Consider the following 16,108-nt stretch of genomic DNA (forward strand, 5'->3'; position numbering starts at 1 on the left):
TATCTGTAACTGAAGGATAAAATCATTTCAGAGGAGCACTTATCACCAAACCAAAATTTACACGCTGACAAAATTTAAATTAAGGGTCATTCCTGAAGAGCATCCAAATAGATTAATGTCAGAAAATCAAAGAGTTATATTTCTGCTCTTCAGTAATGTTAGAAAATAGGTATCCTTTATGATTGAACTGTCATCATATCTCTAATATCTGACTAGAGTTAACTGATTTTGAAGGTGCAACACAATGTTTTTCCTTTCCTTCATTGCCTGCTCTGGATCTCCTGAGAGAAACACAGTACCTAACTTGCAGTCCAAAGTCAGTAAATCCCTTCACATGTAAACCTGAGAGGACACACACTACTCTGTAGCTTAGACTGCAGTGCTTCATGTTGAAAGCAGTATTAATTCATGCAGGAATGTACCAAACTGTATACTGATTCATTTTTAATGAAACTTGGTTACATTTCCTATGCACCCTTCTAATTTTACTGTACATTTTGGAACTTTTTGGATTTAATACCAATATGAATTTCATTAAAAATAGGGACTTTGTTCCTACTTTCAACAATGAGGATTGAGCTGGATTGCAGTCCACTGGCCCTTCAACTCCGTGCTTCTCTCTAAGCCATTCTTTCTACTGCCCTACCCCAAACATCTCCTGAGTGTGTTTACTGGGTTTTCCCAAGGAAGGCCTTTGTAGTTTCAGGCCTCCAAGTCCAGGACTGACCCCAACTAGCTTGCAGGCCATGAACTGATGTCTTCATTCTAAGAGACAGTTAATTCTTCTAGGGCAGCTAAAGTTTTTAAGTGAACCAATGATATTCTTTTCTATTAGATTACACAGAAAATGCAAAACTAACAAATCCAGCATACTTAGTCTTGCATCACTTTCTTCACTTTTGTGATATATACTTCTGGGTTAAGTCCAGTCATCTTGAGTAGCTTAGGATCTTAGGTCATGTTTTGCCACTTGAATGGGGCACTCTTTCCAGCTCATTTTCCAGAGCATTTTCGTATTCACTAGTGCAATCATCAAAAAGCAGTGAGACAGTCTGTGATAAACTGAGTTCATCTCTACCATCTTCTGCTGAAGTTTTCTTGACATCTATTCAACAATTCATTTCCTTCATAGTTTCTCTTTGATAAGTTTCCATTCCTTCAAGCCTTTTCCTCATAAACAGGAAAGAAATCCAGTTTCCCTGGGGCTATTTGTCATAAGCTCTCTATACCGCAGAGCTGACCAAAAAGCATAGTTAGACTGAACCAGAGCCTGAAATGAAACTTCCTTATTCAGTAGCGCCTGCAAGGGCTCAGAAGCCATGTGCACATTCCTCTGTTTGCATATATAGCAGCCAATACAGTCTACAGTTTCTCATAGAGTGTAGGTCTTGTATCTGTTGTCTACATTTCCTGTATGCTTTTAAGACATTTTTTCATGATTCTTTTAAAGTGTTCATTCAATGTGTAACCCAAGTAAGCCTGATTAATTATCTCATAATTCATAAGGAATAGCTAACAAATTGCAGAACATGCCGACCTTCAATGGGAATAGAATACTTTCATCACATTCTTATAGTGTCTGCACTTCATTTTACATCTCTTGGTGTTACAGCAACCAAACGTAGGATGTTCAGCCACCTCCAGGAAGTCTACCTTCCTGAAATGTTGCAAGACAGGCATGTGAATCCCTAAAAGTTGTACTAATTGTTTAGCTGGAATCTCGATGTGGATTTGTGTTCAAATGCATGCTGTCAATTTTTAAATGGGATTTATAGCTTGGCTTACAGTTCAGGCAATAATTCCTGGGGTTTATTATGCATAAATCTGCTATGTTTGCAAAATATATATCCTTCTTCATGTATTCAGTGGGCCAGCTTGTGATTAACCTTAGCACAAACAGATAGAAAGTTGTAATTTCCTGAAAGAGAGCTGTGTATTGAAGGTGAGTCACAGTGATGCTTCCCCAACTTTATTTCACTGCCTTCTAAGTTCAGGAACTCAACCATTTGCTGTAAACTGGATCACTGGAGTGATTCACATGAAGTCTATTTTTTGCGTTATGTTGTTTTAATGAGCTGGCTTTCAGCAAGCTGTGCAAACAGTTGCCTCAGCACCAAATGAGAGAACAGCTTGGTGCAATAAGGGACACAGGCAAAAACACTCTGAAAAAAGAAATAAGATATTTCTTGTAGCAGCTAGTGTCTTAGGAAATAAATGCCTTAAAGAGGCTGTGCAAGATTTAGACAGGCATAGAGAATTTGGCACAGGAAATGTACTTAAATACTAAAAGATGCAATTCTAACTGACATAGAATTAGGACTACATGGCTACACAGGTATTCAGAAGATACTACAAGAATCTCAGGTATCTAATAGAAACTATGGACTCCCTTCAGAGATTTGATACTGTTACAGACTATGTTTTGCAGACTAAGCATCCCCCCTTCTACTCTTGTGTTTGCTGTGCTGGCGTGGTCATGAGGTAGTTATATGAGCTGCGTAGTCATCCCCATCTAGACTCCCTTGGTACATGTGACTTCCCTCTGTTTCACTGCCTTTTGTGACTCTCTCACCTGTACAGTGTCCATTGCATTAGGCCCCTAATCTGTTCTGGCTGACCTGATTTTTCTGTGAATCCTTTAGCATTTCCGAAATTATGTCACATATTCACAATCAAACCATGTCTTTACATAGACTGTTGATATATTACCATGCTCTCGTCCTTCTTCTTCTTCTTCTTCTTCTTGCTAAGGACTACTGTTCCTAACAGAGATCCCCACCATTAACATCTTCTATTTCCTGCCAGGCATATAAAGATCATGTAACCTCTGCTCAGAGAGTGCTCTGCTGGGGACTGTAAAAGCAGTGTGTGTTTACAGCAACACTAGACACCATTTCAGAATAAGTCAGCATCTTTTGCCCAACAGGAATTTGATTCTCAGGCAAGGAGAAGCAGAATGGATGTAAGGTCAGCATATCCTTGCTGTTAATGCACAATTCAGTTCTTCGTTTCAAGCTTCAGCCCCATGCTTATCTGGCCTGTTTTGAGCTTCTTTGTTTGGTAGATGTTAGGAGTTAGCAGCTGATCTCCCCTTATTTTTCTAAGAGAGCTCCTTTCATGGGGTGATCATCATTGATAAAATAAATGAAGTAACTGCAAATGTTTGCATGAGCTTCTCTGTGTTCCACACATTCATTCATGTCTTTCACAACAATGTGAAAGTTTTGCAACTAGCATGATGTTAGATGTGATAAGTGAGCAGGGTGTTTATGGAAGAAATTTAAGAAATCACAATATTTTAAAAAGATTGAGACAATATAAACTCTCTTGGTAAAGCAGAAAAGATTTCATTTGGAGTATGTTTACATTTACTTTGTATTGCCTCCTAGAGAGAAAAACATATCTACTGACGATCAAAATATGCAGTGGGTTTTGGTGAGATATATGTTTAATACTTCATAGTTAGGTATGAGAGCTGTATACAGACCTTGTTTTGATTGATGATCAGTGGTACTTTACTGAAAACCTTGTACCAAGCACATGCGCAGATGCATAAGATGCATATGAAGATCTTCAGTTGAAATCAGAATGAAAACACTTTTTCTGCAGTCTTCTCATCTCCAAGGCATGGTAAGCTTCAGAAATGGCATCGTTCCCCTAGATGAAGACTAATAAAAGGTCTTTAATCTTTGAAGGCCAAAATCCAGAATCTAATGTATCTTTCATCTAAAATAATTTTCAATATCTATCAAGAACGTATTTGAGAGGTGTTTTGAAAGTTCATTTAAAATGATACATCATTCTTAATCCTAAATGCTAGAATTTATTTTTTGGTAATTTGATTGTCCAGGTGCTGAAATCTTACAGTTCTTACATAGACGAGGAGATTTTTCAACATCAAATAGCTAGATTATCTAGGTTGAAATGAGGTTAGTTAGTATCTAAATCTAATCCTATTAATTGAAACTCAGAGCTGTCATGACTTGGTAGGGACAGAGCTTTTCAAAGTTTATTTAATACTGAAGGACTTACATTAAAACCTGGGTTTTAATTGCCTTTTGATTTTCCTATGCAATTTCATATAAGGTTTAGATTTAATTCTTGATCTTTTGAAATGTATTTCTGTTTTATTCCTGACTTTTATAACCAGTTAGCCAAGCTCAAATTTGTTATCAGTACACTGACAGCTGCTCACTCTAAATTTAAAAAAAGCAGTCTAGAATCAGTCTTTTAAGAAAAGTACACAAAGGGTAGAAGGGTATACTTGCTTGTTGTACAAGAGTACGTTTTCTCCTACAACTTATGGTGAAAGTTTTCACTGAATGTGAGGAAATATTTTATGTCCACATAAATAATCTTTTCTAGTACTTGACTAAAGGGGAGTAGGTTTGGATTTAAAAAAACTTAACAACATCTAAGTTTTTACATCTAAATATGCCATCCTTTCACACCCTCTTCTAAAGAATGTTTCTCTTTATTTTTGTTCCTTATGCATATAGTATTGAAAAGCACCACTTATATGAGAAAAAAGCTCCTGAATATCCTTCAAATGTCACCTAAAGACACACTCATCCTACATGGCTTCAGAAAGGTGCCAGTATCAGCAAACAGGGGTGAGCTGATTTAAACCGTGAAAAAAAGCATGCAAAGATGTTTCAGTTAGCCTTTCAGTTATAAGGATTAAGTTTTGATATGATAAATTTATGTCTGAATAGCAGCTCCTTTTTCACAGGGAAGGGGTAGCAGGTTATCAAGGAACTACCAAACTTTCTGAGCAATACAAACCTACTTTCAGGGACAGATCTTTCTGAAGAGGATATGTACCATGGTACTGATAAATGCTTCCTCTAGTATTATATTTTGCTCATTTGTAGTATTAAATCTTGCTTTTTCAATTTTAATCTTGCTAACTGCTATGTTTAAAGATATACCGTATTGAGGACTTGCACCACAGCTGATATATGCATCCGTTTTACATTTGCACAGTTTTTTTCCTTGATTCTGTACTCACATATTTTATTTTGTCTTTACATAAGCTCCACATATTAATTAGCCTCAGTCTGGAGGAAAAACACGCAAACACAACACTCTCCTCTATGCCAGGTCAGTGGTTTGAAACTTTGTACCACCTTAAAACATTTTCACACTTTTCTTGATGTGCTCACGCTTTAAACACTTGTAGGCTATTATCATTACTCTGCCCTTGCATTATTAGCTGTTTTTTGGCTAAGCAGAACAGGGTTTAATCTTTTATTGTAAATCAAACTCTCCAGGCCTTTAATCATTTTTGTTGCTGTTATCTGAATTCCTTCAAAACTTGTTGACATCTTCATGGTACTGGAGAGGCTAAAACTACATGCTACATTTGAGAAGGGATTCATTTGTGTGAAAGAGAGTATGTCTGGTTGTTCTTTATGGAAATATTGGGAAAGTAAATAATAATTATTTTTCTATAATATAGGTGAGCAAAAAAAATTATTATTAAAACTTCAGAAATAGTAAAGAACAAATACGATACGTTTTACCACACTACTCAGTCAATCACTTTATATATATATCCTTTCACCATTACTGTAATACTTTATTCTTAATAAATACACCTTCAAAATATTACTTTAACCTATCAATCTCAGGTGTGAGTTTTGTTTTCTTGTTTATTTTCTTCCTCACCTTCTTTGGGAGTGTTTTATTCTCTTCTTCCAATTACCTCATTTTTCCTATGAATTTCTACATCATCTATTCATAAGTATGAAATAACTTCCCCATTATTTCACCAGGTCTTTAATTCCTTCCCTCACCCCTTCTGCTGTGAAGTACTTAAGAAAACACTTGTACTTACGTGCTTCTAGTGCACATTAATATTTGTAAGTAGTTTTTCCATGTATGTGTTGCAGCTGTTATTCTAGATATTCACATTTTTTTGAAGGCCTATTTTTGATTATTTCAGAGCCATTAATATCTTACATTGAACCTGAGTATAAGACTCATATTTCTCATTTTCTTTAAGAACTGAATAAATTCACTATTATAATGATGTCTCTGAAAACTTTAAGTTCACAGAAAGTAAATTGAATTTTAGGTTCTATGCAACCCACTTCATCATCTTTTTAACAAGTGACAACATTTTCGAAAGAAGAAGAGCAGAGTAGATAATCTTAATTTCAGACCCAGTTCATACAGGGATGCCACCATATTACTTTTCAAAATAATTGTTTGACAGTAAAACAATATTAGGTCAGATATAGAGCTATAGCCAAGTCAGGCTGTCGGCTGTATGAACACAAGGTTCACATTTTCACCTTGCTTTTGAGACCATGAAGTATACAGTTTGCTAAATATATAATAATGAAATGCCCCACTAAAATAATTCAGGGAAACTTGCCAGCCAGTAACTAGTCTCAGGACCTAAAAGTTAGGCTAAATAGTGTTGTATCCTATCAGCCTCCCAGTCCCCAAACTGTCTAGTCCAAGCTCACTATTCTTCCACAGCCAGCCTTCAATACAAGTGTCATAATCTGGACTCATAGTGAAGATTTTCCACGCACTGCAGTGGGACTCTAGAGAGCAGATATGTCATGGCTGAAATCAGGTGCCAGCAGGAACAGCAAATTTCACACAGAAGCAGTTTTGTCTGATTAGTTGAGAAGTAAATTAAGTAAAGATATAGAGAAATCTAATTCCTAGAATAGCAAACCAGAGTGTCTCATTAAAACCTCATTTAATAGTGTTGCTAACCTCATGGAGTAAATATAAAATGTTAACATCTAATATTAACTTCAGCTGGAGTTTTAGATTTCTTTTGTAAGTATTTAAGGTATGCTGTGTTCATTCAATATTCACAAAGACTTTGTTATGGGTAACATAATGTATCTTTCAGTTGAGATGATGACTGCTTTAGTCTTCCAGATAATTATGTTTGACACAGTACCCATAAAGCTTCAACTTGCATTTGTGATACACTAGGCTTACAAAAGGTGAAATATTAAATTCTTTATTTTTTAAAGATTAGGCATTAGAACTTGTAATCAGTAAGACTTCAGTTCAAATAACATACCCCAGAAGAGGGACATGCTACAAAATTGCATGTAATAGTTGATGGCAAAATCATAGTTTTGCTTTTTTATTCAAAAATTTTTTATCTAATTGTAGCCAATATTCTAAAAAAAAAAAAAAATCTGTTCAGTGCAAGGAAACCAATTCCTTAAAATTCTGTTTATTCAATTCCATCAGAGTAGGACTTAAAGAAAGTTCTCACTAGTTGTGGCTGAATTTTAATTGCCAATGGAGGCAAGCAATTAAAACTACAGTAGATGACAGATACAGTTCCTCTCTCCTCCCCTTGCCTGTCTCTCTCTTTTCTTCTCTCTGCTTCACAAAGCTGTGTATATCAGTCTCCCTCTTGACCCCAACACAACTTTCTCATTCCACATTATATTTCATGAGGGACTGACCATTTTTCACCCTTTCATGAAATGAAAGTGGTATCAGTAAAAGCCCACAAGAGACAGGTTCTCTCGTTCATCTTGCAGGGCTGGCAGGAGTTCATAGCTGTGGTTGCAAATACTTCGCAGGCTGTACATAAGCCAGGTGAGAAAATATCTTCTGATCTGCTGATCACAAATATCCAGCTTTGAAGAACTGCTGTGAAATACAATTTCTCAGAGGCTTGCTGATGGCTACAACAAAAGGACTTTCAAAAAGAAGAAATATGTCTACAAAAGAGCAAATTCCTGTACCAAATCACTGTCAAGTATTTAGGGAAAACTTGCTAGAATTTCTCAACATCAGGAAAATAACATATCCTTTCACTCATTTTCCCAAAAACTGGATTTAAAAGGAACACACAAATAAAGCATCTCAAAGAAGTTATGTCACAATGAACCACAGGACAAACAGTTTAAGCATGGCAGCTACACAAAACAGAAACCCAGAGTCTGAGAAAGTCAGGCAGTGTTAAAAATAAATCCCTAATCTAACAATGTAAATAAACATTTGCACAAAAATGGAGCAAGAAGTTACCATTCACAAACCATCCAGCAATGCTTTAATTAGTGAAATCGTGAAATCTAATGAGGGTCTCTTCCAATACCTATTCAGAAGTTTACCTACTTTCTATGTCACTGCTTCCTACGAAAAGTCCAGTTTTTCTCCTGTTTTCTCTGCCACTGAGGCCAAACCCCAGCAATTCAGGGAGGGTTACATCCTGCTTGTCTTCACTGAAACAAACAAGCCAGTAGAGATTGTGTTTCACAGTGCTGCAATGGCAGCAGCAGGGATGAGAAGGGAGGAGGACAGCTCTGCCTCTTTGCATGACTTAATAAAATACACATTACACAGGGCAGTGCTAATGAAGATGACTTACATGGGCCTCTTAAATCTCACTAAATCTTCTCAGTAATGAGTTTTTCCCATCTTTCCTTGCAAGCACTGGGACTTTTTCTCTGGTTTAACATGGCTTGCTGCTCTTTGATCTCTCTGTTCAGGATGATCTCTGAACTCAGAACTATCTCCCTGCTCGCCTTGTGACAGGGAGACCAGCTCACATAATACTCCCCCCACTCCCATTCTGCTCACTGCTGTGTACACAGACACCAGCCTGCCTGCCACCAGTAGATTATTTTAAACTCATTGAATCAAATTGATTCTATTCACAATCATTGTTCATGTTGGCCATTGCAGACAAGCAAAAAAACTTTGTTTCTTTAACATCTCATTGATAATGTGTCCTTTTGCATGAGGGATGTCTAAAGAGACCTGTAATTCGAGGAACTCACCTCAAGAGAGGGACAGAGAGAGCAGGCAAGAGAAAACAGAAGACAGGGAAGGAAATATTCCAATTAGGAAAGAAGATTGTAGAGAAGAATTTGAACAGGTAGTAACCGTAGAGTTGCTTTTTGGGAAGTGTTGGGCTGTTTGTATTCTCTTTTTTTTTTTTTTTTTTTTTTTTTTTTTTTTTTTTTGTAGAATTTGCATTTTTCTAATCCTGCAATTTCCCATAAAGCCCCATTTGCATTTCCATGGGAAAGAAAGAAGTACCTTATGCCATGGATTTTATTCTATGAAATTTTGTTCATCCTGCCCTCATTCCACTGATGGGATCAGTCAAGTCATAATGTATTACTCAGCTGACAAAAAACTATCTAAGTATGGGCCATTTGCCTGTCAGTCACTGTGAAGGAAGGAGAAACAATGCTGTTTAATACTCTTTTGCTGTGGTAAAGCATAACACATGGCTAATGCTCAAAACTAATTTCAGTTCACAGCTTTTTGCTATCAACTATTCTGTATTAAAGAGACCTAACTGAGAAAATTCTGTGGCTCAAGTTAGACATTTTGAAGTGTTTGGACACCCCCTCCATAGATTAATACTTCCATAAACTTCTCTAAGCAGGTGTTTCACATATGGCTAAACAGAATGAAGCTTTAACACTTCCTTTCTCATCTGAATTTTAAACTATGGCACCAATGTTCACTAATGTGTCATTTTTTTCCCTTTAATATACAGTGTTTCAGAAAACAGTTGGCAGCAGAGGCAAGACTTGTAGGGTTTCTTTTAATAACACAAGAATAGTTTATAACCAGTTATATTAAAAACAAATTAATATGGAACAATGTGCAACTGAAACTGAAAGCATATCTTCTTTCATGTTATTCAGTTACTTATTATTTTGTATTTATGGCTGTGATTAGAAATGTTTTCTGCATTTCTGTGTTGGTTTATTTATTATTCTTGGAGCGCACAGTGATAGTGAGACAGCAGTTCAGAAACAGCCTGATAAGATTACACTTTGAAGTGCACAGAACTCCAGTTAAGCTAAGGAGCTATTTGCAAAGCAAGGCCATAATCACACCATGAAATTTGCTAATTATTGTTACTATTTGAGATCATGTTTAATTTGAAACTCATAAAAGTATAATAGAAGGCTACTTTACTCAGTTTATATATACCCATTAGTATGTATTTATCTCACGACAAAAGGCAATTAAAGTAGATATTTTGACCAGATCTTCTCAGTGTTCTAGCAGAAGGCAGCTTCAAGGTTTAGGCATTGAAAAGTTCACAAAAGCAACAGCAGTTGTTGCAGTCTGCATCATGGACTGCTGCTCTGGTACGTGGATTTTGCGCATTTTCTTTCTTAAAATTAAACAAGCTTGTTCAAAAATACAGGTCTGGACCATGGTATGAGGGTATAAAGCCTGCACGGGTTGCAAAAGCAGTGTGTACAGAGGCAATGACTGTCACCTGGAGAGAGGAAGATTGTCCCTGGGGCTTCTCCACACGCCTACTACCATGGGAAAGCAGAGTGTGCAGGAATGCCAGGCAGTGTACTCTTCCTGTCCTGGAGGAAACTCTGGAAACTGTTGGTCTACTCTCTCATGGTCTACTATCTCTTCTCCTTACTACATCCATATAGCCCCTAGGCTTTCAAGGGTTAATTCAAGGGTGTTGACATGTCACATGGGCACTTTTCTGAGTGCAAAATATGGTGGGACACATAGGGTTGAGTTGTGCACTCCCACCTCTGCAGAAATCACCACCCAAACTTCTGTTACTTTCTCATGTGCAGCTTCCACTGAGACCAGGCTGCAGAGCAGCTCCAGTCTGCAGACCAGAGCATTGTCCAGTGAAGCAATGCTCCCACTGACATGAAATACTCTCAAGCCCTTGCCCACCCTAGCAGGGAGGAGTGAAAGGAGCAACATGGAGGAGAGCAGCCAGCCATAGGAACCAGAGGTCAGATGGTGGAGAAGGACATAGCTGGGACAGGAACAGGGAGGAAATTGTGCAAAGCATAATGGGGCAGTCTTTAGAAGGCAGAAGAGAAAACAGTAGCAAGGAATAACCTGCACGACTGTTTGGAAAGGAGTAAAAGAAAGGGAGAGGCTGAAGAGTAGAGGACATCACACACAGATCAACAGACAATTCCAGTCGGTGGGCTGGGAGGACTCCCAACCTGTTCTACATTTTTTTTCTGTCAAGGACTAATCTTGATTTTTACTTCATTTTATCTCTATCATGCAGGGGATATGTGACACAAGAAAGAATCCTAACATTTTTGTTCGGTACCATATAAATAGGAGGCCAGACCATGGGAAGAGGGAATAGTCCTCCTCAGTATAACTCCGACCCTTCCTGCCAAGTCTGAACTTCTTTAATGTGAGAATTCTCACTTCTGGTGCAAGAAATCAGAAAAAAATAACGTCCTTCTAAAAATTTTATTCTCAATTTGAAACAAAGCAAAAGTTGTAATGTTATTAAAGTGCCTCTTTGGAAATACCATGGTGTCACACATCCATCTCTCTTTATTCTATGATGGGAGGGAAGAAATGATGATGACAGAGTGTGGCTGCCACTGTAGGGTCAAGTCCTTCTATCTGCAGCCTGGTCCCATGGCTGGTCCCTAACGAGGAATGGGAAAAGCTAAGAATTGGAGAGCAGTCCGTGGATAGACCAATTGCCCAGCTGTTTGCACTCTTACAAAAGGACACCTGTGTGTTAAATGAAACTTCTGAATATTTTTACCTCATCTGACTGAAGAACTGAGATTTTTTTTTCCAAACCAAATCCAATTCAATCAAGATGTGGCTTTGTCATATCAAGAATTTTGTTAAGATTTGTCAAGCTTCTACTAAAACTTTTCCGTTTCAACAAGTACATTTTATTTTCCAATCTTTCCATAGGAATTTCTCTAAATCTTTACAGTCTGCTCTGATTGGTGGCTGCTTCTTGTCTTAAGATTGGATATGTATCAGATTTCTCAGATACTGCATACATTGCAGTACCAGATTTTCTTTTGGAAAGCAGCACCCATCAAATTCAAAGGGCTCCTTTGCTAGCCTGGTCTCCTAGATAGCATTTGGAAACATCTGCTGAGAGATGAAACAATGACACATGCCATGTGCCCAGTAGGCTTTTTTAATTAGACATAAAATTCTGATTCTGAATCATTCATTTTGTGGTACATTTGGAGAGTTATGGCATTGCTTTTTTTGTTTCTGTAACAAGCGGAAAGAAGCTTGCATGCATCAGATCATATAGGCTGCATAAACCACTCAACAAAAATAGTCTGGATTTGCCACACCATTTGTTGCAGCCTGTACAGAAGTCACAGCAAAGCTCAAACTGACATGTTTAAAAAACTATGTGTCTCTGGCTGACTATGCATAATTTGGATGCATACGTCCTTCCAGACCCAAGCGGCCAGAATCACATAGATGAACCAGAGATAAACATAAGAATGTGTACATTCATAAACATTCAGAAGGGAAGTCAATGTATTTTCAGCAAGCTTGAAGAGCATGAAGCTTGTACAACTGTTTGTTTACTTCCCGGGAGCTGGACTTTGCCAGAACTAAAAATGACATCACCATTCCTGTCCATCCTAGTACCTGGTGCATTCTGTCTGCTCTTCGCCTTGAAGAGGAAAAAGGATCTTTGTTGTTATCTTTGCAGACCAAAGCATGGATAGAACCACTAAAGGACAGAAAACGGATAGGTTTGTCAAGCTTAGGTCCTTCAGCTTGAAATGCTAGAGGAGCGTAAGGTTCTGGGGAATTATTTCTGCCTCCTGCCCTTGGCTGATTTGAGAACAGTATGTTTAAGAATGAACAGCAGTTTACAAGTAGGTCCAGCCTTGAGATGGAGATTGGAGAGGTCCAGATTTGCTTATGTTAAAAAGATATTTCCCCTGTAAGTATTTGCCTCTAGAATTCCATAACAGTTCCTGGGCATGGATGCTGCTCCTCATGCATGGATTGGGCAGCCATCTCTCTCCCAAGGGTGTATTATGGTCTCTCTCTGAACACCAGCTGTTGCATTCCCTCCTTGTCAGCAACAGACTTCTCTCTTTCAGATTCCTCTCGTACTATTTTTAGTTCAGCACACATCTTTGTTGACTGACCCAGTTTACCTTTTGAGCATAAGAATTTATTTGGGTGTGGAATTTTCATTTCAGCCATTACACAGAAAACACTGAATAAAATGAAGTCATTCTGAAAGGTAGCTGGAGTATTGGCTGCACTATGACTGTGATTGCCATCAATATTATTCAAATATAAAACCTATGCCTGATGGTGGTCATCTATAAGTTTCCAGACACAGTGAAGCAAAGAGATAGAGCTGCATCATAAATTTTACCCAGATGCTGGTTGGGGGTTTAGGATTTTGCTTATTTTTGTATGCATTTTGCTGTAGTATCTGTATGCAGATAATTGAATTGGACATGTAACCAATGGAAGGGTGCATAGGCCATTTCCAACCTATGGAAAGGTATTTGTTTTCAGATTTTCCAGTACATTTTTGAGTAGAGCAGCTAAGCATTTTGTCATTTTCTTTAAACACATGTTATTTACCAATCCATAAATCTCAACATTAAAACCTTTTATCCTTTAATATCATTCACAGTGCTCCAGTTTAGCTGTTTGGTTTAACAATAAATTAGTCTAGTACTCTCATGTTGACTGATGTCAAGAGATTCACCAGCTGAGGTCTGTACGCATGTACTTGGCACCAATGGCCTTCTCTTCCTGTTCAGACTGTAAGCATGAGTTTACCAGAGAAATGGAAAAAGCTTTTCCATACAAACAACCAGACGTAACTGCAGGTCTGTTATTCAGGTAGATGTCTCTGCGCAAACAGCTACACCTGCAAGAGGAGAGGAAACAAGTCTGAGCTGAAGTGGAAAATATCTCTAATATGCATATATCATTTGGGCAGTAGCATTTCTCCAAACACAGAGATGTGTCTGGGAATGTGGGAGGAGCTTGCCTGAAATGCAGGATAGGGCTCTCAACAACAGTATTGAATAATGGCACAGTGGTTATGGCAGCTTGGCAGCTTTCCCCTGAACACACAGGTGTCTTCCAGTACAGATCTACTTGCCACTGTCACTGTGGTCATGCTGCCACCAGCTGCCTGTATCCCAGCACACTGTGCTTGTGGATGCCTTTTCAACATCATGTAGATATTGAGAGGTGCAGACCAAAACTGAGTACGTTGTTCCACAAGGGGTGTTATTTAAATAATGCAGGAATTGATACTGCAGCACAGATCTGCTCTGATGCATTCTTTTAACATGATTTATAAATCATTAAAAATCATTTGCTTTCATATTGCATGGCAAATTCTTATCTCATTTTGTGACCATAGTTAATGTTATGCATCTCAAACTTTTTTATTTGATTCTATATATTTGCTTTTGACTGTATTTCCCATTAGATGTCGAAGTCTACACTTTCCTAAAATTAATGTCCTTTTATTTTCTATCCATATTTCTGTCTATATCTAATTATTTAACCTGTCCATGGTCCAATAAATAGTTTCTCACATTTAATTGAATTCTTTACACAATCTTACTTAGATTGTCCCTTTATATGTGTTGTAGCATCAGACAAGCAAACTCTCTTAGCAATCTTCCTCTGTTTTGTTACAATTTATTCCTCCTTTGCCCTTTGTCATGTCATTCTAACATTTTCCAGATCGTTTTGTTGAACTGGTTGCACCAACTGTTTTAAATATTTTGAGCTGTGATCTGGTTATACATGTAGCATAATACACAGTAACTCTCAAAAAATCAAACTCAGATCAGGAATATAAATATTACTGGTTTTATTTTTAAATTTTTAAAAGTCGTTTAGCTGCTGAAGTGAATAATGGTCTGCATGTTTTTATTTACATCGTAGCCTAGACTAGGGACATGCTTTTGAAGAGGATCTCTCAACACCATTCTTTGGTTCACATCTCCAAGCAATCTTGGAGCACATGAACTGAATGGCTTTCAGATGAAACTAAGCCAAAAGATGCACCCTGATAGTGTGCCAGTGATGCCCAACCCAGCTGAGGATTCATTCAGTTCATGAGGTGCAGGCAGACCTAGTTCAAAGTAACCCTATTTTAAGATGTGTCAAAACATTGGTACCATTTATTTTGCTGTATAAATACATTTTTTCTGGACCACATTGTTGGTAAGCTACTGATAGCGAGCTGGTTGTTTAGCTACTTAAAACCCTGTAGTTAAAACCCTGCTGAGACTGCCTTCTCCCTCATTGCCTTCTGAAATACAGACATACACAGTCAGCTCTAGATAAAGTTATTGTTTACTGCATCCTCATTTAAAAATTAATTACTGCTCTTCTGACCTGTTCACTAATAGAAACAGCAGCAGATCTCATCTGAACAGGGTATACGTTTTTCAAAACAGATAGATTGTGCTTTGGTCATCATGTCAGCATTTGCTTATGTAAGCCTATATCAGCATTTGCCTATATAAACATTGTCACTTGTTCTACAAGTTTTGCCAGAATAGTAATTAAAAACAACAAAAACCCAAACATATAAACAGACAAACAAAAAAATCAACAAAAAACCCCCACAACCACACAAGAGTGTGTAATCGTATTGAATTTCTCTGGAGAGTTGTCTGCTTCTTTCTCCATCCGGCCTCAAAAAGTGGAGGGGTGTAATGAGGAAAGCAACTGCAAACTATAGCAATCCCTTGCTGCTGTTGGTTTTGTTCTAAGATGTACACAGGACATTAATGTTTGCAGATGCTCTATAAAGATAAAAGACAAAGGCCTAGATGGGAAGAAGTTATGATCTGCATTAAATAGATGATGAGCCAATTCTTCCCTCAGTTACACTATTGCAAATCCCGTAAATTTCTTTTCATTGTCAGAATGAGATCATGATTTGTCTTGAAGAAAATGAGGACTAGTAAAAATGAAGGGAACTGAGAAGACACCAGAAAAAAAGTTACAACAAATAAGAAAGTGAATGAAAACTGTTTTGTTCTAGGAAGGAATTCAAAGGGAGTGGAAATCCACAGGCTGAAACTCATAGCTCTGTAATTTAGTCTCTCTGTGCCAACCTTGTAAGAAGTTAATCAGTTTTAATAATACCATAATACTTCTCAAGAAAATAGTGGTATCCGATATTAACAGCTGTAGTTGCTGTAAAAAAAATAAAAGGACTTCACATGAAGACAACCTTATTCAACAGTTCTTGCTTTCCCTGATAATAAAGGGGATTGGGCTTTTAGGCTGGCATCTCCCATCTCTTCACACATTACTATAAATAGTATTAGAAGGACAAGAGAGTTTCAGGTACCCC

The 16,108-nt window shown here is 37.6% G+C and overlaps 1 protein-coding gene across 3 annotated transcripts in view; it reads left to right on the forward strand.

Annotated features, from left to right (window-relative positions):
- The window catches only part of DLC1 (DLC1 Rho GTPase activating protein), a 225,987-nt gene that overhangs the window by 108,448 nt on the left and 101,431 nt on the right, over positions 1-16,108 (forward strand). The gene's annotated exons all lie outside the window — the stretch shown is intronic.

The sequence above is a fragment of the Pseudopipra pipra genome, chromosome 4, assembly GCF_036250125.1.
Source record: "Pseudopipra pipra isolate bDixPip1 chromosome 4, bDixPip1.hap1, whole genome shotgun sequence".
Classification (NCBI taxonomy): domain Eukaryota; kingdom Metazoa; phylum Chordata; class Aves; order Passeriformes; family Pipridae; genus Pseudopipra; species Pseudopipra pipra.